At 34.3% G+C, this 21,115-nt stretch overlaps 1 protein-coding gene across 3 annotated transcripts in view; it reads right to left on the bottom strand.

Annotated features, from left to right (window-relative positions):
• Nucleotides 1–21,115, bottom strand: part of Calx (sodium/calcium exchanger 3) — a 159,192-nt gene that overhangs the window by 102,880 nt on the left and 35,197 nt on the right. Inside the window, exon 1 of one of the 3 annotated variants that reach the window (XM_074143543.1) lies at nt 17,632–17,779. The exons of the other annotated variants lie outside the window; for them this stretch is intronic. The gene's annotated coding sequence lies outside the window, so the exon portion shown is untranslated. Of the gene's footprint in view, nt 1–17,631; nt 17,780–21,115 lie in introns of those variants that run through there. 3 annotated transcript variants of the gene reach the window in all.

The raw sequence follows: 21,115 nt of genomic DNA, 5'->3' as shown, positions 1-21,115 counted from the left end.
ACTAGAAATACCACTTAATATATTTATTGCATTCTTGTGTATCTAAAACTTTTATTTGAAACATTTTTATCCCTTAGAAAAATACATTTAAAACAACTTTAGGGAGGCCGCCATTTACGCTCTAAATTGCCAGTATAATGTATGGTCTCACCAGCAGTATAGTATAATTATGCGCCTTGGTAGCCAAGAGGTCGAGGGCACGCAAAGCTAAGAAATATCGCAGTACTGGGTTTGTAGTACTGTGCGTGTCGTTAATAAGTCACAATAGTACAAGCGTACCCTTATACAACCCTTACAACTTCCCTAAATCTGATTTCTGTTAAAAAAGAAAGAAAAAAAACTGGCAAAAAAAAATTCAAATAACTTTTCTAGATCTAAGTGTATAAACGCAGATAAAGCCATAGAAAGTGTTGAGTCTAATCAATGAAATTGTTAAGATTCTACTTGTTGAGGAAAAAATTGCCAAAATTATAATTTTAAGAACACATTTAACCATCCATGATAAAACTTAAGTTGCAGAACCTTTCTTTAGAGGATAACTTATACTAGACCTCCACCCCGTAGCACTCTTACATATTTCTTCCTTCAAATATATTTCGAACGAATTATCTATACCTACTTGACTGCAAGAAAAATCTAAAACGATCAATTAATTTAATGAAAATTGTAGAAACCATTTTCGGGAAATTCTCAAAATTATTAGATCTCGATTTAATAATCGTTATTTAAATATAATCGATATTTCTGGTTGACCGATTTTATGTGGCACCTAAAGCATATTTAATTTGAACTACCTGAGTTCTCATTTTTCTTTGTGTATTCACCAAAAAGGCCATTTTTTTTTTTTTTTCTAATAAAAAACACTTCTTTTTTTTCAGTTTTCAGAGAACCTCAAAACGGGTTGCTTTTGGTTAAAAACTCGATATTTAAAAAGTAGAAAAGATCGCAATATTGCCTTGTACTAGTATAAAAAAAAAAAAAAAATATTTCTAAAAATTGGTGGTAAAATATTTTGGGAAAAATCAAAAGATTTAGTTTAGTTTTTAGTGCTCGAATTGTGTATGTAAAAACTCTTGCCAAATACGATTTTATCTTGGTTCGCTTTATTAAAACTGTCCGGTAGGACAGTTGTATAAGGGTTGATCGTCAAAAAGTGCACGAAAAAGCGTAACGTTGAAAAAGACCCAACTTTGACAATTTTTTTCTCTTTTTCTACTAAAGATAAAATTCCCAAATTTTCTTTAAAATATGGGGCAAATCCTCCTTTATAGCTGTAATTTTTTTGCAACAACCCAGATCTAATAGGTTTTGAGAAAAAAGTTGCCGAAAATGAGCAAAAACGGCTTTTTCAAAAAATGTTCTTGTTCTTGTTCTTGTTCTTGTTCTTGTTGTTGTTGTTGTTGTTGTTGTTCTTGTTACCTTTTTTGTAAACAACGTACGGCCTAAACGCGCGAACCGATTTTCATGAATGAGGTGTCATTCGATTCGGAATTTTATGTAGATGTGCCTTTTGGGGGTCTCGACCCTGTACATCGAATGGGAGAGGAGTTAGCCCCCTTTATGTAAGGCCCCCTCCAAAATTATTATTACTAATTACTCTGTAAATCTTGGCCCGATTTTGATAAAATTTGGTAGGATGATAGGGTTAGGGCTCCCCTACGTAACATTAAAGCGGCGATCAGCTCTTACACTTGTTAAGGGGAAGTATAGGAATCGTTTCAAATTATCGACACGTGAACCGATTTTCATGAATGAAATGTCATTCGAATCGAAATTTTGTACAGATTTGCACTTTAAAAGTCTCGACGCTGTGCCTCATAAGGAGGAGAGTTTGCCCCACCTTATATTTAAACAAGTAATCGCCTATATTTTTTTTTTAGGCTGGGCTTAACATGTAACTATCAATTTAGGGTGTCTTAGAAGGGGGCGGAAGCTCATACTTTACTATAAACAATTTTTTCTAACAAATAAAAAAGTAGTCGTACGCGGGATTCGAACTGCGGACCTTCCACTCAATAAGCCATGCTCTTGACCACTAGACTAACACCCGTTCAGATAGCCGATTATTTTATTTTTGATCTTATTACGTTATTTATGACTAATAGTTGTTTTAAAGAGCAGTATGTTGAAGGGCAATTCAGTAGGAGAGGCTTTTGCTCTTTGCGGTGGTGAACAAGAGGTAAGTTATTTTTTATTAAAGTGTAAAAATTGGATGTTTTACTGCTCTTACAACTTGTCAAATTATTTTTTACTTTCGCTAAAATCACGTAAGAAAAAGTGTTGTTATCGTGCAGATTTTAGATTTTGATTTTTTCATCAGAAATAATAACCTGAAAAAAAAATGGCGATTACTCAAATTTAAAAAAGAAATAGTCAAATTTGAAGGGTATGGAGTGTACATTATAAGTTGAGCCACATTACAGAATAGATTTATAAATTTTTAATTATATTTTTTCCAAAAATGATTCGAATGATTTCTTTCAAAAATTTGTATACATCTTAACATACATGAAGGCCTTACTTTTATTTGAATGTAGTTGAATACGTATATTATTGAAATACACGTTTGCAAAAAATGGTACTGGATTTGATGTTTCTGATCTTATGATAGGAAAATTCCTTTCATAATGCCGACGCTGTTTTGACCCCTATTTTTTTGCAATTAATAAGAAATTTCTGCAACAAAATTTTAAAATAACCACTATTTATGGTATACCTTTCGAAAGGTGTTTGTATGTAGATGTTTTTCATGAGAAATGTACGTTTTAAACTTACGAGGGTCGTTTGAAAAATCCGTGCAAAGTCAGAGAGATAGCACTACTGGCGCGTATCGAGGTTATGTTTATTTAGTTAGTAGCATCTCTTAGAAGAACACACACCAAGTTTCAGCCAGATCGGTCTATTTCTTTGTGTTTGGCATTCGTTTGAATCGAGGAAGTCGAGTGATTTTCAAAAAATGGACGAAAAAGAATTTCGTGTGTTGATTAAACACTACTTTATGAAAGGCAAAACGCCTCAGGAGACTAAAGAGAAGCTTGATAAACATTATGGTGACTCTGCACCTTCGATTAGAACAGTTTATAAGTGGTTTCAAAATTTTCGGAGTGGCCATATGGGCACAAGTGACGCTGAACGTTCTGGAAGCCCTGTTGAGGTTACTACTCCAGAAATCATTGATAAAATCCATGATATGGTGATGGATGACACAAGAGTGAAGGTGCGTGAGATTGCTAGTGCTGTGGGCATCTCGAATGAACGGGTACATAATATTTTGCATCAACATTTGGACATGACAAAGCTATCCGCAAGATGGGTGCCGCGATTGCTCACGCTTGACCAAAAACGAAATCGTGTGAAGTGTTTCAAGGACGGTTTGCAGCTGTTCCAGAAGAATCCGCAGGACTTTAAGCGTCGTTTCGTCACTGTGGATGAAACATGTATACATCACTACACTCCTGAGACCAAAGAACAATCTAAACAATGGGTTACCAAGGGGGAATCTGCGCCAAAAAAGGCGAAGACAGACCGTTCCTTCGGCCGGAAAGATTATGGCAACTGTCTTTTGGGATTCGCAAGGAATAATCCTCATCGACTATCTGGAAAAGGGTAAAACTATTACAGGTGCATATTATTCATCGTTATTGGACCGTTTGAAAACCGAGCTGCAAGAAAAACGCCCACGATTGGCCCACAAAAAAGTCCTTTTCCATCACGACAACGCACCAGCTCACACCTCAGCAGTTGTGGTCGCAAAATTAATGGAAATAGGGTTCCAACTCGTTTCACATCCCCCTATTCTCCAGACTTGGCTCCCTCGGACTACTATTTGTTCCCCAATATGAAGAAATGGCTGGCGGGAAAAAGATTTTATTCAAACGGGGAGGTGATTGCAGAAACGAATGGCTATTTTTCAGACTTGGACAAATCCTATTATTCGGAAGGGATCAACAAACTAGAGCAGCGTTGGACGAAGTGTATAAGCCTAAAAGGAGACTATGTTGAAAAATAAAAAAGGTTTACCCCAAAAAATTAAGTAGTTTTTATTTTTGCACGGACTTTTCAAACGACCCTCGTATATAACATTTTTGAGAAAAATGAAGTTAAAAGTTTTTTGGAAAAAAAAATTAGAAACTTGCTATTCCTTATGTTTGGGCCACCAAATGACATTATTTTGAAATATAAATTAGCTTATTTAAAAGGAAATTTAACCTTCTTTCAAATGAGCTTATTAAAATTGTTGTAGCTTTAATAGTTTGAGAAATATAGACGACTGTTAGCTAAAAAGTAGTAATACCTTGAAAAAAACATAAAATAAAAAATATCTATAAAACGGAGCAAAATCGAGCCATAGTTTATATAGAATTTTTTTGTTGCAATTGATGCCCAGAATCACTTCCCGAAGTTTCGACGATTCTTCCGGGTTGTACACCCTGTATTAGGCGTGGTTCTTAGTGAAGATAAAGCACTCTACCTAAAGTACAGTTACAGCGCATTTCACCTAGAACTATCTAACAAAAGACTGAAAATGTAACTGTTTAAAACAGCATTTTTCTTCTACTTCTTCATTTTCTATAATTTTCTAGATAGACACAACGTGTCAGCTAGCTCTAGAAAGGTTTTAAGGAAAACCTGTGACTTCAAGCTTGCTTTAAGGTAACCATTTCCTTTTTATGACAATTTTTTTAAAGCTAACTATTTTTTTCTGTAAAAATTTTAAGTTTCAGAACAAGTTTAATTACATGAACTGCATTAGGGAAATTCGCGTGCGTACTAAACAACACTAGATTACAATTAAGGGTTATGTAAAAGAAAATATGAATAACGCAGCGATTTACTTAACCGCTTTGAGGCAAGGTTAAAGTAAGAAATGTAGGAACCAAGAAAAAAAGAATTAGGAGCATGTAGAGGGGCAGTTAATTTGGCAGACCATGGGGGGCAGCGACAGAGCCGGGCAAACAGCTCCAATATGGCAAATTGAACTGGCCGGTTTCTTAAATTGGCCGAACGCCGAACTCTGATCAAAGACAGATACACAATACTATTGTGAAACAGGATTCCATACAAATACACTTCTTTTTTTTTAAGAGCATCTGCTACCTAAAATTACGTAACTTTGTTTAACTATGATTTTCAAAGCTTTTAGTAATAAATTGTCTTAAGGCACCAAATTGTCGGCATATTTGGTATCACTAAAACAATTGTAATGTAATCTTCAAAGTGGTGCTTCAGGTTCGTGATAGTTCCTCTTAAGAGGGACTTCTCTTAAGAGGATTGATCGTCTGTAATTATATCTAACCAGTTAAGCGGTGGAATTTAGTTTTTTTAAAAAAATAACCACAGTGTGCGGAATTAAAATCAGACTATGGACGTGTATATACGTCGAACGCAGGGCAAAATAACCAAAAGTTTACAATAGTCGTAACAGTCACTGCAAGCACTTTTTCTGCAATTTCTGTGACTTGAGATTACCAGAGCATTCTGTGCTCATTCAAAATCTTGCACCGCTTAGTTAACTAGGGATGCAAGAGCTTTTACAGGGAAGAAAAGAGAGCTTTGAATTCTGTGCAAAATGAAATCATGCTCGTCCTAAGGTCTGAACCTCTAAGGTAAAAACGGCATTGCACAAGGGTTGAGAGCTTCTATTTGTGTGCGTAAGTCCCCAATCTCTAATGCGGAGACCAAACATCCACCAACCACTTATCATTTGGCTGACTCCCACCACACGCTCTGCACAAAATACTTGGCAGTTCTATTGGTAAGATAAAGGAAACATCCCACCAAATAATATTCTTATTGTATTTTATTAAAATTTCTAGTTTTTTTTTTTTATAGTTAATGGCAATTTTATGTTTTTCTCAACGGTTTTCGAACGCACCGTTACAAAGATTTGGTTTGACGTGTATACACGTCAAACACGCTTAACTGGTTAAGGCGCTTCAACATCTTAGGGCAGGGGTCGGCAACCTATTTCAAGTAGAGAGCCATTTCTTCTTAAATAATTTTAATAAATCTTACCAAGAGCCGCAAGGATGATAGTGTAAAAAGTTGTAGTAGATCATTTGTATTCACAAATTATTATTTTATGATATTCAATAACATTTAAATGTTTTATATATTTATTTTTACGTATTGCAAAGTAAATTAACAAATAAATAATAACTAAACCTGTGATTGAATTAAAATGGCGGCAGTCCTATATAATTACGTACTGTATTTTAATATAATTCTATTCAATTTCAAACCAAATCTCATTTAAAATTCTTTTTGAAAAAATATCTTTACTTTAATAAATGAAATTTTCATTTGTTTCGATAAAATTGAAATATATAATACGTATATTTTAGACAGTCTGAAGAGCCACAAAATTTGGTTAAAAGAGCCGCATGCGGCTCGCGAGCCGTGGGTTGCCGACCCCTGTCTTAGGGCATTAACACCTGAAGACTTTCTACCAGCCCTGCCGGCTTATTGATAATGTTCTGTCCATGACCCGGACAAGTGAGCGGTAAGAAATGAACGTTTGAGAACTGTCTCAGGTGGAATTCAAACTTGGGATCACTATGTAGAAGCACAGTGAGCTAATCTCTTAAACCACTTGTCCAAGCAGTTGACTATTTGTATGCAAGATCGTCCAGGAAATCGCTTAATGTTACCGTACTTACTTTCAAACCTGATCATACTTTTACATTGTCCTTGTAAAATCGATTAGACAACCGTTCGATGTGTCAAACTTTTTTCCCCCTTATTTAATTTCATTAGAATTTCCTTGGCTGTGCATCCACAACCAACTATGTGCTATAACTTAATAAAATAGGTATCTTTTCATAAATGAAAAAACTGTAACAGTTTAAAAACTTCTTTTATTTTGGCTTCTTAATTGTGAAAAGACTGTATTCCAATTAATTTCAAATTAAATAACTTTTAATTTTGCTCAAAAAATAAATTTCCATTTTTATCCTATGCTGTAAAAATTTACCATATTAAAGACAACAGAAACATGACTTATATTCTCACTAATCTATATCTGATTTTAGTCATGATTCTTTTAACTTGAAATTGTTTTTGTAATTTGACAGGTATCTGCGCACATGTTCAAAACGTCGCGTCGTACAGGGTGATCCATTTAAAACGCTAATAACTTTTTAGGAAAGCGGAATTAAAAAAAAAAAAAACCCACGAAGTAAACTATATATTTTTTTTGGTCTAGTTTTCAAATTTTCCACCTCCGATGCTATATCTTCATTTCTGACGCAGTTACGGCCAAAAAACTGATTGGGGTTTCATAAGGACCACTGGTTTTGACAATGATTATGAAAACTTCATAAAAAACAGTGAAAAATGACGTTAACCCCGTTTCGATATCCCTAATATTTGTCGAGATATTTAAGATCAAAGTTACAATTTTATCTATTCGTGAACGGTTTTCGATATTAATTTTCCACCAGAAATACACGTTTTTGGAGGTCTTCTGACTGCAAAAATAGTTATTTATTTAACAAGTGTGGAAAGTACTACTTTTCCTCACGCGAGGCGGGGTTTGCACGCACGAGCGTGCGAAGCGAGGCGAGTGCAAGTGCAAATTGCCGAGTGTGAGGAAAATACTTTACACTCGAGTTAAATATTATATTTTTTCTGCCACCATTAGAATTATTAACTAAAAAAATTAAAAATTTCATTTTTACAGTCTACAAAAAGTAATTTATTTATTATAAACATTTATTGTTATATTACAATTATTTACATTACTTACGTATTTACATTACTTATTACATTTTCTGCTGTTTCTTTTATTGATGGAGGAGTGTTTTCTAAACAGGAATCACTAGAATCCATTTTAAATTTCTATAAGGTAACACTATAACCTTTTTAACTGTTATAATTAAAAATATCTAATTATTTATTAAAGTATTATTTTTATTTCTATATTCCTTTCAATTTTTATTTTATTTTTTTATATTCGTTTTAAATAAGCTTATTAATGTTTTACAGAAAATATTTATGTTATAACAAAACTTCTTATATCAAGGAAGCACAATAAAGTTTTTCCACTCACTAGTGAGGAAAGTGTCACTAATGGGAAGTTTTCCCCACTAGTGTGGGAAGTTGGGCATTACACAGCTGGTTTTAATTGAGTAATGAGAACTTCCCTACGTGGTTGCAGAAAAATGTTATTTGTGATGCAAAGAACAAAAATAATAATAATTGAAGATTTTAAAAAATGTAGTGCAATGTAATGGTTGTGGGTGAATCAGGATAAATTTGTTTTATCATAAAATAAAAGCAACCGTAGTTAATGCACCCCGTATGCTGTTGGTCTAGTGGTCAAGAGCGTGGCTTTGTAAGTGGGAGATCCCCAGTTCGAATCCCGCGTATGCAGTCATTCATAATATTTACTTAATACATCATTATACTTTTTTTTTTTATATAAAATGTAATCATACGCGGAATATGATAAAATTGTAACTTTGATCTTAAATATCTCGACAAATATTTGGGATATCGAAACAGGGTCAACGTCATTTTTCACAATTGTTTATATAGTTTTCATAATCATTGTCAAAACCATTGGTCCTTATTAGAGCGCGATCAGTTTTTTGGCCGTAAATCCGTCAAAAATGAAGATACAGCATCGGGGGTGAAAAATTTGAATACTAGATAAAAAAAAAAACATATGGTTTACATAATGGGTTTTTCCGGATTTCCGCTTTCCTAAAAAGTTAGAGCGATTGGTGCGTTTTAAATGGATCACCCTGTAGATAGTTGTAATAAGCCAAAATTAAAAAGAGAAGATTTTGAAACTATAAAAGATTTTTTTATCAATGAAAAAATACTATAAAGTAAAGTAATCGCCTATTTTTTCAGGCGGGGCTTAACGTCCAACTACCAATGAGGTGTCGTGGACGGAGGCGACTAGCAAACATACTTTACTATAAATTTCTTATATTAACCATTAAATAAAATCCAAGGCCAAGACCGGGAATCGAACCCAGTACCACAATACATATTAGCTTTGCAGGTCTTGAAAAAATACTATAAAAATACCATGAAAAATGGTTCTGTGGGGAAATTATCTATTTCGAAAATTTTGGATGCCCATCATTTACGAAAAAATTAATGAAAATTTTTTTTTTTTTATTTATGATTTAAGGCGCGTCAACATCTAAGGTTATTGGCGCCCAGAGCTTTTTTCAGTGCACTGCCGGCCTCCGGACAGTGTTCTCTCGTTACAGACAACACTGTCCCATCACGAGGACAGTGAGCTGTAAGAAGCTCCTAGGAAGAGAAAATCTAAGGGTCTGCAGCTGGATTCGAACCCGGGACCACCGCGTGGGAGTCCAGTATGCTAACCGCATAGCTAATCCCTTCCCTTAATGAAAAGTTAATTATTTCAAAATTATACTATTTTTCACTTATGAAAGGTAGACTGCTTAAATCTAAAACATAATCTAACGCCTAGGTCTTCCACTCGCTACAGTCCGTGTACGACCGAGTGGGCACGCTGATCGCAATACTGATTAAGTAAAATATTGCGATAAAGAAGCTCCAGACTGTCTGATGATTTGACCATGACATGCTGCAAGCTGGGGCGATTATCGAAAACCAACTGAATATTGTATAATAAATCATTTGATAAATTTTAACCGAGTGTGAGCACTATTACTCTTATTTAAATGGCAGTGGCGACTGCCAGTCTGCTATGATTTGATACTTATGATGATCAGTACTAAACTGGAGAGTGGTGTGAGGAAGAAGTGCGGAAACTAGAGCTCCGTGATGGCGGCAATGTGTGATTAAGGCGGGAGTTGGCACAGATCTTTGCGCCCCAGTCAATACACACTTTCTTATGCTGGCTTCTTTAGCACTGACGCCGCCAGGATCTCTGAGATCGATATTCTAGTCTGAAACCTCACTTCTTGCGGCTGTCTGCGAACCTCTTACTTTAATGGGGTTGTATAAAATATAGACCATTTCTCAATTACTTCTAATGGGTTTTATTTTAATGCTTAAAATACAATCTCCTTGTGATTTGACTGTTAAAATGCACATTTCTTGCGGGCCAGTAACTAAGCAAACACTAGCATTCGTCGGTCTAGAACAGTACTGTCCAATTATAATGAATATCAGGGCCATAACTGTGTATTATTAGGGACGTAAGGTCCGCAGCTACAAAACAAAAGAGGAGAGGGACCTTAGGAATTGGTCTCAACAATCGAAACACAAAAATATAACGTTTTTTGGCCAATAATATTCATTTCCAGATTGAAAAACCATGAAAAACTCTATTTATTAGATTGCATCCATGAGACTAATACAACATGTTAACTAAATAAACTTTATAAAACAATACATAGAAAAATGTATCTAGGGTGTACAAGGAGGGGAGGTCGAAACTTCGGCAGGTGATTCAGTAGCCCAAATGCAACAAAAAATATTCTATTCACTTTGGCCCGATTCTCAATAGTGTCCAAGATATTTTGCATTTTTAACTTTTCCGTGACGATATTCGCGTTTTTCACCATAAAAACGGCCGTAACTTTTCTATCCTTTATTCTACAACAAATCTGCTTATTCCAAACGAAAGAGCATTAAATTTCCTATAAATTTGCTAAATACCAAGCCTCAAAACGTTTCTTATAAACAATGAAATTTTTACTTTAATGTCTAAAAAAGATTCGTTCTCAATGATTTTTGTAAACATTTTCAACTGTTGATTTTTCAATGATTAATGAATCAAGGAGTCACCCAATTACAGAAAAAATTGGGCATTTATTGAGCTTCAAGATTGTTTTTTATTTTTAATAAAACCCTACCCCGAACAGAGGGGTGTACTAAATGCAGAAAACTGGGAAGTTTCGTACCCGACTTTTCACTGATATCAAATTATTAATTTACTCGTATGTCAATTCTTGGAGAAGGAACTAAAAAGAAAAGTAACCATTTTAGTTTTGCACAATTATTATTTAATAAAACGGAAGTAAACAAAAATACAGCAGCTGTACCGAAGTTTCGTCCTCTCCTCCGTGTACACCCTGTGTATGAAATTGATAATAAAAGCGATGTTTGTTTAATTTTAAAGATCTAGGAACCTATTTGGAAGCTAGTACTGTTAGTAAGTATTAAGTATGGTTGTTACCCTAGTACACTAAAACTTTATCTCACAGTCACAAAAAAACATAATTCAACAAATACAAATACTAATTCTTTAAAGAATCATAGTCCACTTCTCAACGATAAGCCCGCAAAATACTCTATTAAATTTCGTGACACAGTTAACATTATTAAATTATTGATTGGAAATAAAAGTCAGAACCTTGTGAATTGTACAGTAATAAAAGAAAAGTTACATTCAATCTTTAGATCCAGAGGATAGAATTGGCACAAAATAAACAACATATGACCCGAAGTTTATTTGAAGTTGATTTGATTGGGCGCTAGAATGGAACCGTACACTATATTGGCTATCGTAGTCCCCAATATGATTAGCTGCTAAATAAATTGCCCCAAGGTGACATACAGGGTGACCAGAGTTATATGCTCCACCCACTTTTTTTTTTAACGGCGGGAAATTTCGAAAAAATAAAAAACACGTATTTAATCATTTTTAGTCTAGTTTATTTTCAGTGATTGACCCATTTTTTTAAACCCTTGTATCTCGAGATACAGCATCCAACTTTTGTTTTTTAAATGAAACGTTATATTTTTTGTTGCATATTTTTGTAGTATTTGATCACCTAAAAACAACAAAAAAAATTTTTTTTGAAATCGGTTAGGTTTTTCAAAAGTTATGGGTATTTAAAATATGAAAAACAAATTTCAGTTTACTGTCAAAATTACGTTATTTTTTTTAAAGAATCTATTCAAACTGGGCACAACCAACGGATAGGCAAGCCAAAACTCTGGACGCCCACGCTTTGCTTGTAGCAGCACTTATCGTGGCGAAGTCAAGATCTAGGCAGGCTAGAAGTATTCGACGTTCAGGTTGCTTTTTCTACAAACGTTTGGTGTGGAGTTTTAGGAAATCAACTAATCGTCCCATACTTCTACAGAGAGAACTTAACTGGTGAAAGGTATCCAACTTTTTTTTCAGAGACATTTTGCCAGTTCCGCTTGAAGATGTTCATCTACAACGTCGGATAGATATGTATTTTCAACAAGATGGTTGCCCGGCGAGAGTGGTTCTAGGTTAGCTGGGCAGAAATTTCCATTAAAAGTGCGTAAGGGCTCATTGTCCCATCCAATGGCCACCTCGATCTCCGGACTTGACCCAAGTGGACTATATTTTGTGGGGATACCTAAAAAATAAAGTGTAAAGTGTCCTTAAACCCGTGGCTTCAGTCGATGATCTGAAACGTCGAATTACTCTAGCCTGCCTAGATCTTGACTTCGCTACCATAAGTGCTGCTACAACCAAAGCGTGGGAGTCCAGAGTTTTTGCTTGCCTATCCGTTGGTTGTGCCCAGTTTGAACAGATTCTTTAAAAATTTTGACAGTAAAATGAAATTTGTTTTTCATATTTTAAATTACCATAACTTTTGAAAAACATAACCGATTTCAAAAAAAATTTTTTTGTAGTTTTTAGGAGCTCAAATACTACAAAAATATGCAACAAAAAATATGACGTTCCAATTAAAAAACAAAAGTTGGATGCTGTATCTCGAGATACAGGGGTTTAAAAAAATGGGTCAATCACTGAAAATAAACTAGACTAAAAATGATTAAATACGTGTTTTTTATTTTTTCGAAATATCCCGCCGTTAAAAAAAAAGTGGGTGGAGCATATAACTTTGGTCACCCTGTATATAAAAACAGAGCAAAACGTTTCAGTCAGAATTATTGGATAAAAAGCAGTTTCTTAGCTCGGTTTAGTACTTCATGGACCAAAGTAGCCCTTCTCATCTTCTGATAATTTTGAGTTTTTTCTAAATTTCTGACGCGACTACTTCCCATAAATTTTTAAATAATCTGGCGCAAAATAAACGGAAAATCGGAGATGATTTCGAATAACAGCACTTCGTTTTCTTATTAACACTCAGTAAACGGCAAGTGTAGAGTTACGAGCTAACATAGTCAAATTCTCTGTTGATTGAAGAAAATCTGAAAGCGAACAGAAATACCGTAATCTTCGACCAATGACTGCGGTTATTTAGTATTTAAATAGCAGACAAATATTAAAGTACATTGCAACCATCAATTATAGAGAACATAGTGAAAAATGTATAAAATCGTATCTGTAGAGTCGCATTTAGATTGTACGAGATTTTGTATCTTGAACGGAAATATTCAAAGGCCCCTAAAACATATTTCTAAGAGCACACAGATTAAAATATAAAATTAGACTTGATCGCAACTGTTCTAATCGCTTTTAGCGATGGTTTTTCATTTGACTTACTAAATTTAATGCAAAACGTTTAATGCAAATTCCTTTAAAATTCTCAAAAACCATAATTTGCGATTCCAGCATTCTTTATAGAGCTTTGTGAGTATTTATTGTGTACGAAATTGAAAAAAAATCATGGTGCTCATTTTTGAACGCGAAAAACTAATAAAATCGCCTTGGAAGAATCAGTCACACTTCTTGATGACGGATTTCGTCCAATATCGAATACCTTAATGTCAGAAGCGACAAAAAATGTTCAACGGTATACCAGGTCTGAGTAAATACATTCGTATTTACTCAGATCTAAATTCGTTAAACGAAAATCCTTTCTTTCGAGATTGGTACATACCTAACACTCATTTAACATCATATTCATTTTTATTCTTCTTATTTTATTTTATTATTTTTAATGTAAGTTTTATATTTTTGAATATAGTTCTTAAATAAATTAATTATTAAATTACACGTTTGCAAAAATTCGTACTGGATTTGATGATTCTGATCAGTTATATTCTTATGGTAGGTGAATTCCTTTCATAATGCCAACGCTGTTTTGAGGCCTACTTTTTTGCAATTAATCACAGATTTCTGCATCAATTTTTAACATAACCCCAATTATTGTATACCGTTCGAAAGGTGATCGTATGTAGATATTTTTCCTGAATAGTGCACGGTTTTTTCATACAAAATGTTTTTGAGAAAAATGAAGTCAAAGTTTTTGAAAAAAATTAGAAACTTGCTATTTCTTATGTTTGGGCCACAAAGTAAAATACTTAATATTATTTTTTTGGAATACAAATTAGCTTATTTAAAAGGAAATTTAACCTTCTTTCTAATGAGCTTATTAAAATAGCTGTAGCTTTAATACTTTGAGAAATATAGACAACTTTTTGCTAAGAAGTAGTAACACCTTGAAAAAACATAAAATTAAAAATTTCTATAAAACGGAGCCGAATCGAGCCATAGTTTATATGGAATTTTTTGTTGCAAATGATGCCCAGAATCGCCTCCCGAAGTTACCGCAGTCTTATGCTGAACACCCTGTATAACCAGAAGACCTCAACTCGTAGGGTATTAAGAAAACGTGGTTAAAACCAGTGCTGGGTAAAATCCCAGTACTGCGAACCTAACTATATTTTTAAAAGTTCAGCTTGTCAAACTAATTAATAACAAAACAAGTACTGCTAACAAAATCAAGGGCTAAAAAACATGCGTGCTATGACGTCTATAATCAAAGATGTTTTAAAATATTTAAAAGAACAATATAGAGATTGGGCAAAACAAGTTTGTCTGGCCATGATCAGAACCTATTCCAAAAAATTCGTTCATCGATTCTGCAATGGAATTTTAACTATATCACTTAAAGGAACTTGTCAGTTATTCAGTTGTCACGGAATTCAATAAAAAATTTAATTTGACGTGCCCATCACCATGATAACCTATACATTCAGTTAAATGCCATGGAAAATTAAAATCCTAAATTGAAACTGGCCTTCATTGTTGATAGCAAACAAAAGGTAATGCAATACTTAACAATAACTTTTTTATAAATATCAATAAACGTATTTTCTTAGATATTTTGCATTGAATCTAGTTTTTACTTAAATATTTAAACTAGACTACTATAAATCAAATTTTATTTAAATCAATTTCTACAACGGCACCACTACTCAATTTAATATTATAATTTTGATAGGATGAAAAAAAATAACTGCCAGTTTCAGTCATGCTATATTTTTATTATGCCGAGCTTTCGACCTAGGGACTAGGGTCATCTTCAGGGCTAATTGAGAATGTAATATTTTACATCATAAAAGGTTGGTGTGTCTTCTGTCTTGTCTGCTCGTAGACATTGTAAAACAGTCCCGCGTCCTTTATTCCCGTACACTCCGATATCCAAAATCGTCTGCTCAAACTCCTTTCCACTCTAGACTGTCATCCTAATCCACTATGTCGCGATATAGCCTCCTACGATCCTTCTACAACATACAGACACAAAAGAACTACTCTAACTCTCTACAACAGCTGCAGGTTTTTGCTCTCCTTTTTTCCCTGCATTCCTATCCTGCTCGTTCCTCACTTGTGTAGGTTAAAATGTATAATACATTTATACTTCTGTATTTATTTTATGTATATATTTATTTTAATAAATATTTATTCTATTCTATTCTGTAAAATAGTCCCTAGTTCCTTGGTCGAAAGCTCGGCATAATAAAAATATAGCATGACTGAAACTGGCAGTTATTTTTTTCATCCTAATGAAACTATGAATCAGTCACCAAAAATAATGAACAGTAATTATAATTTTGTGAGACATCTGTGTTGCATTATTTGGAAATAATTTCATTTTGATTTGAATAATTTTGAAGGACCACCAAATTTTTTTTTTTTAAATATGGATTCGAATCAATTCTATCGTCTCATTGGCTGGAGTCCTAGACTCTTTCTTAGCTAACAGCGTCGCAGTCAGTCAGAAGATGTATTGTAGATTGCTCCATCTCTTCACACAATTTGCAGGTGACAACCATTTCACACTCAGAGTTTCTTCAGGTGTTCTCTATGTAAACAAATACCCCAAGAGGAAACTTGTTGGTTAGCCGAAAAACTCAGACCGAAGCACATCACAGATCTGGTTCTAGTTATAATACCCCCAGGCAGATCCTCTGCCTGTCGCTGACCTAGAAAATAGTTTTGCTGTCCTCTTCCACAGTCGCGAGAAAAACGGTCGCCAAACCCGCAAAATACGAGTAGTGCACGTCCCCAGGGAAAAGACTTTTGGCAGTTTACCTCATCTTCAGTTCATCGTCCACGCTTGCATTTCCTGGCAACCGAAATAAGTTAACAAGTCCCCACCAACTAGCGATTGTGAAATGAGTCTCACGCCATAAGGTATCAGCTAGGGATCTTGCAAGAATGTAAGACAATATTCGTAACAAAATGAGTTAGTTGATGATGATGATGATGATGCGTGCTATATGCTGAAGAAGTTGATGGAGAGTTATGCTGAATGGGGACTGGGTATAAATTTTGATAAGACGGAGTACCTATCCACTTCGAATGCAAGTACCTTAAAAAATAGAAGGTAGACGCATTAAAAGAGTGGATCATTTTAAATACCTTGGGTCATCAGGAGAAAAGGATGGTTCCTCCCAGCAGGAAGTAGAGAGGAAAAAAGTAATAGGACTATTGAACCCAGTGCTATGGAGCGGAACTATTGAACCCAGAACCAAGAGCCCAATCTTTACATCGATTCTGCGAAGTATCCTATTGTTGTACAGAAGACAGCGCGAGAGGCTCCCTAGCAGTAGAAATGGATTTTTGGAGGAGATCTGCAGGATGTTCAAGGCGGGACAAAGTTAGGAATGTTGATATCAGGAAAGGGATGGGAGTGGAGAGGAGGAACGCCCTGGAAATTAGAGAGGTCATGTAAGGAGGATGGGTCCAGAGAGATTGCCTAAGGTGGTGATGAACAGCGAGGTGGATGGCCGAAGGAAGAGAGGAAGACCTAGAAGTGGGTGGAGGTGCCAGGTGAAGGAGATGATAGCAGGTTATAGTCTGACGGAGGAACAGGCAGAGAATCGTGTCGATTGGATGAAGGCATTTACTCGCGATGTCTGAATGGTACCACGAGTTGTGGAAAACCCTTAGTTGTTATTTGAAATATTACGATTTAGATATTTCAAAGTTAGATCAATTATTGGGGACTATGAATCTTTCCCTTATTGCCACTGAAAACCACTAAAAAGATTTAATACTTTCGCTTTTACCTGAAGTAAGAGATAATAATGGTTTTCAATTGTGCCGTTTATTTTGAAAGTGGGGCAAGTCCATTTTTTGTTATTTCGAGATATTTAAGGTTTTGCGTTTCAATAAATTTAATTGGTAAATATTAATAGACATATTTTTTGTATTTTGTGGTATTAGATAATGTAAGTTTATAATCCAATAGTGTTTATAGTGCTGGCTAAGAAAATTAAAGGTTTTATTATAACTAAATGGACTTGCCTCACTTTCAAAATTAATTAATTATTGTAATCGTTGATTTAAATGGATAATATTTCAGTCGTATCAGTCTTTTTTTAACAATAAAAACAAAATACTAATCAATAGTTTAACTTCTTCTTTTTTGAATTTTTTTGAATCTTTTGGTCCGAATTGCCTTCGTATTCAGTTTCTGATTCCATGATTCTTCTTTTATTGTGGGTCTTATTTCTACAAACATAATAAACTTTTAGATGCATCAGAGTTATAATTACCGTTGTAATCGGTTTCAGCCATTTTTTCTTTTTATAAAATAAACCACAATGCGTTATTAATTTTCAAATAATGAAACTTTTTTCGTACACCGAGCACAAAACAACACAACTTACTTGATAGCCGATAATATAAGTCGAATGTTACACAATTTACAGTTTTTCAGTGTTGCCAATAGTACTAAAAATTTCCCGATGTTGGTGTTATTATCGAAACACAAAATTAAGATGGACTTATTACTATTAAATAATAATAAATTTTATGAAATATTGTACAATCACCGATTACCAATACCAAAGATAGATAGATAAGACATGATGTTAAATCATCACATTTGCTTCACCTTACAGCAACCGGAGTTAAATTTTGCTGTTCGGTTAAATAATTTCAACCTAAGATGGACTTGCATCATTTTCAAATTAATATTTACAATATTGTTAAGAGCTAAAACTTCCATCCCCCAAATATTAGGATTCTGAATTTTTTGTTGACTCTAAATTGTTTACAGATAAAAAGATCATACTAAGTTTTATCTATAATTACCATTATCTTCATTTTTTTTCAAAAATGGACTTGCCCCACTTTCAAAATAAATGGCTCAATTATTGATTTGTGTTTGGTAATCGTAACTGAAATATAGTAAACCGGTAAAATTTCTTTAATTGTAATCAGGGGGCTCGACAATAAGGTTATAGTCATAATCAGCTTATTTGTGGATCGATCACTTTTATTTCGAATTGTTATTATAATTATTTCTTCCTGGGGAAAAATAAAGATTTTAGTGTGAGTTAGTTAGGGAGTGAATATGGTGTTATTTTTAAATATAACACTAGAGAGTTGGAACCGGGTATTGTACTAGTTAAGACTATAGGTTGGGAGTTGGTTTAAAGAACAGCTGTAGTCTAGGTGTACAAACGGCTAGGAGTGTTGTCAGAACAGAGTCCCTGTTCGCGCGCACATGGTTGGCAATTCGCCGCGGCCATAGTTTTGTTTCCAATAATTTCTTGGCTACGCTGACCTCCAACTGCTGCTGTAAGAAATCATCTAATAAAATAGCGTTGTAATAAACTATAATAATGAAATCTTCGATTAAACACTAAAATACATTTCCCTTTGAATCCTACTCATTTTCAATAATTACAACATCACTTAACAATTATTACTGATCGAGCTTAGTTTTTCTACATCGTTACGACTAAGTATAGAATCAAGGTAGATTATATCCGTTTTTAATCCGAAAAAGCTATTTACAAAACAACTGGGTTCGTTCCAGTACTGCCACGGGGCTTGCCAGTAATTTAGAGTTGCAAATTACGTTATAGAAGCTACGATAGAATCTAATAATGAGCTTTTACTTTAGGGGGCCTCGAAACGGAATAAAGTAATTGCCTATTTCTTCAGGCGGGCTTTACGTCCAACTACCAATTAGGTGTCGTGGACGGAGGCGACTAGCAAACATACGTACTTTACTGTAAATTTCTTTTATTAACCATTAAATAAAATCCAAGGCCTAAGACCGGGAATCGAACCCAGTACCACAATGCATATTAGCTTTGCAGGTCTCGCCTCTCTAAACGGAATATTTTCCCTGATAACTCGCATTTCTTTAGACGCAAAATAACCTTAGCTGTTAATTCATCCATTTTCGAAAATTCGCCAAGGTTGCAATCTTCTCTTATTTAGATAAAGTAAAAATTTAGCCAACTATTCAATTTATTATGCACTTTATTAACAACAAAGATAGATTTTAGCTCGAGTGGCAACAGCAAAAAGTGAAAATGATTAAAGGCACAAATGAACTCACCAGTCGATAAGCCACACAAAAAGTGTTTTAATTCACATTCCAGCCGTGGGGGAAACCTTCCTGAATGAAACGCATGCCTTTATATCTTAGCTGTGTATTTTATTAATTTTCTTTTTTATTACTTTTCTCTACTTGCACAATTTGAAAATATCTACCATAATTTTACAATTAAAATTAATGTAAACTTCTTAAAAATGGTTGACGTTCAGCACACTGTATTTATTACTCAAGACTTGTGCCCAGGACGGACTTTTAAGCAAAAGAGCCGTGGTACAATTGTACGAGAATTGACTGGTGCGATTAGCGTTTCATTTTGCATTATTGATGGTTTCATTGTCTTCTATTTTATTTGGAATTTAAAAGTCTTGTAATAGAAACCATTTCCTCAAAACAATCAGAAAAGACAAGAGGATTATCATCAGATTTCTATCTATGTCTTAATATTTTATTTCATTCGTATTAATAATTTGTTTAAATTCGTAAAAAACATGAAATGAGTGCGTACAATTTGAAGGTTGTTCACTTCGTGCAATTCAGACTGAGACTTCCACTTGTAGTTGTATGTAGCTTAGATTGCCGGTACTGTACAGTTAGTTTACCTGCAAGTTCAATTCAATCAAGTAAGACCTTATATTTAAGAAATTATACAAGAGGAGAGCTTAAGTTCTGCAAAAAGCGTGCAAAGTATACGATTGCATGTCAGGAGCAGCTACGAAATAAAACTTGAGCAATCAAGTCTCTGTCTCTATATTGCATTTTTGGAGGCGTTGTGGGATTGAAAAGTAGGAACACATTACAAAATAAAAGTGAAGATTTTTTAGACTTTTCTAGAAGCTTCAGTTGTACACTTCGAGATTTTTAAGTTCAAATTTGCTCAAAAAAAAAAAATACAAATTAATAATTAAATTCCAAAAATAAAAAAGACAAAAAGCTATTACAAAAATTATTTGTAAGGGAATGCGAGCTAATTATAGTGCCCTGTATAAATAGAGCAATTATGTGCGCGAAGTGAGGCGTTCTAGCGCCTTTGGCACCCACATTTCTGTCCGTCGCGATGTCTGAGGCCAAGCGACCCACAGGCAACGAATTATACAACTCTAGCCGTGATCCTTTGGCGTCAAATAATCAACTTCTTCTAGCTGGCGGTATTTTGACTGTTTCCCTCTTGCTAATAAAATTCCATGGATTTAAAAATCCACCCATATGTGGATGATGTTTAAATAACACCATTATAGACAGTTGGGAGTTATTTTTTAAATACATCTTTTTAATAAAATTATATAACTTCCCGTGAATATATTTTACACCAGGTTAGAAGATTAACACTGCATTACCAATCCGGAGTAAATTTGACTCAAAAAAAAAAAATTGGAATCGCTACATTGTTCCTATAGATTCAGCCTAGGATACATCATCTCCTACATTGTTCCTATAGATTCAGCCTAGGATACATCTTCTGCTACATTGTTCCTATAGATTCAGTCTAGGATACATCATCTCCTACATTGTTCCTATAGATTCAGCCTAGGGTACATCTTCTGCTACATTGTTCCTATAGATTCAGTCCAGGATACATCATCTCCTACATTGTTCCTGTAGATTCAGCCTAGGATACATCATCTCCTACATTGTTCCTATAGATTCAGCCTAGGATACATCTTCTGCTACATTGTTCCTATAGA

This window comes from Rhodnius prolixus, unplaced genomic scaffold, assembly GCF_049639745.1.
Source record: "Rhodnius prolixus isolate KJV_2025 unplaced genomic scaffold, Rpr scaffold_12, whole genome shotgun sequence".
In the NCBI taxonomy this organism is placed as follows: Eukaryota; Metazoa; Arthropoda; class Insecta; order Hemiptera; family Reduviidae; genus Rhodnius; species Rhodnius prolixus.
This window is presented reverse-complemented; position numbering and strand designations above follow the sequence as displayed.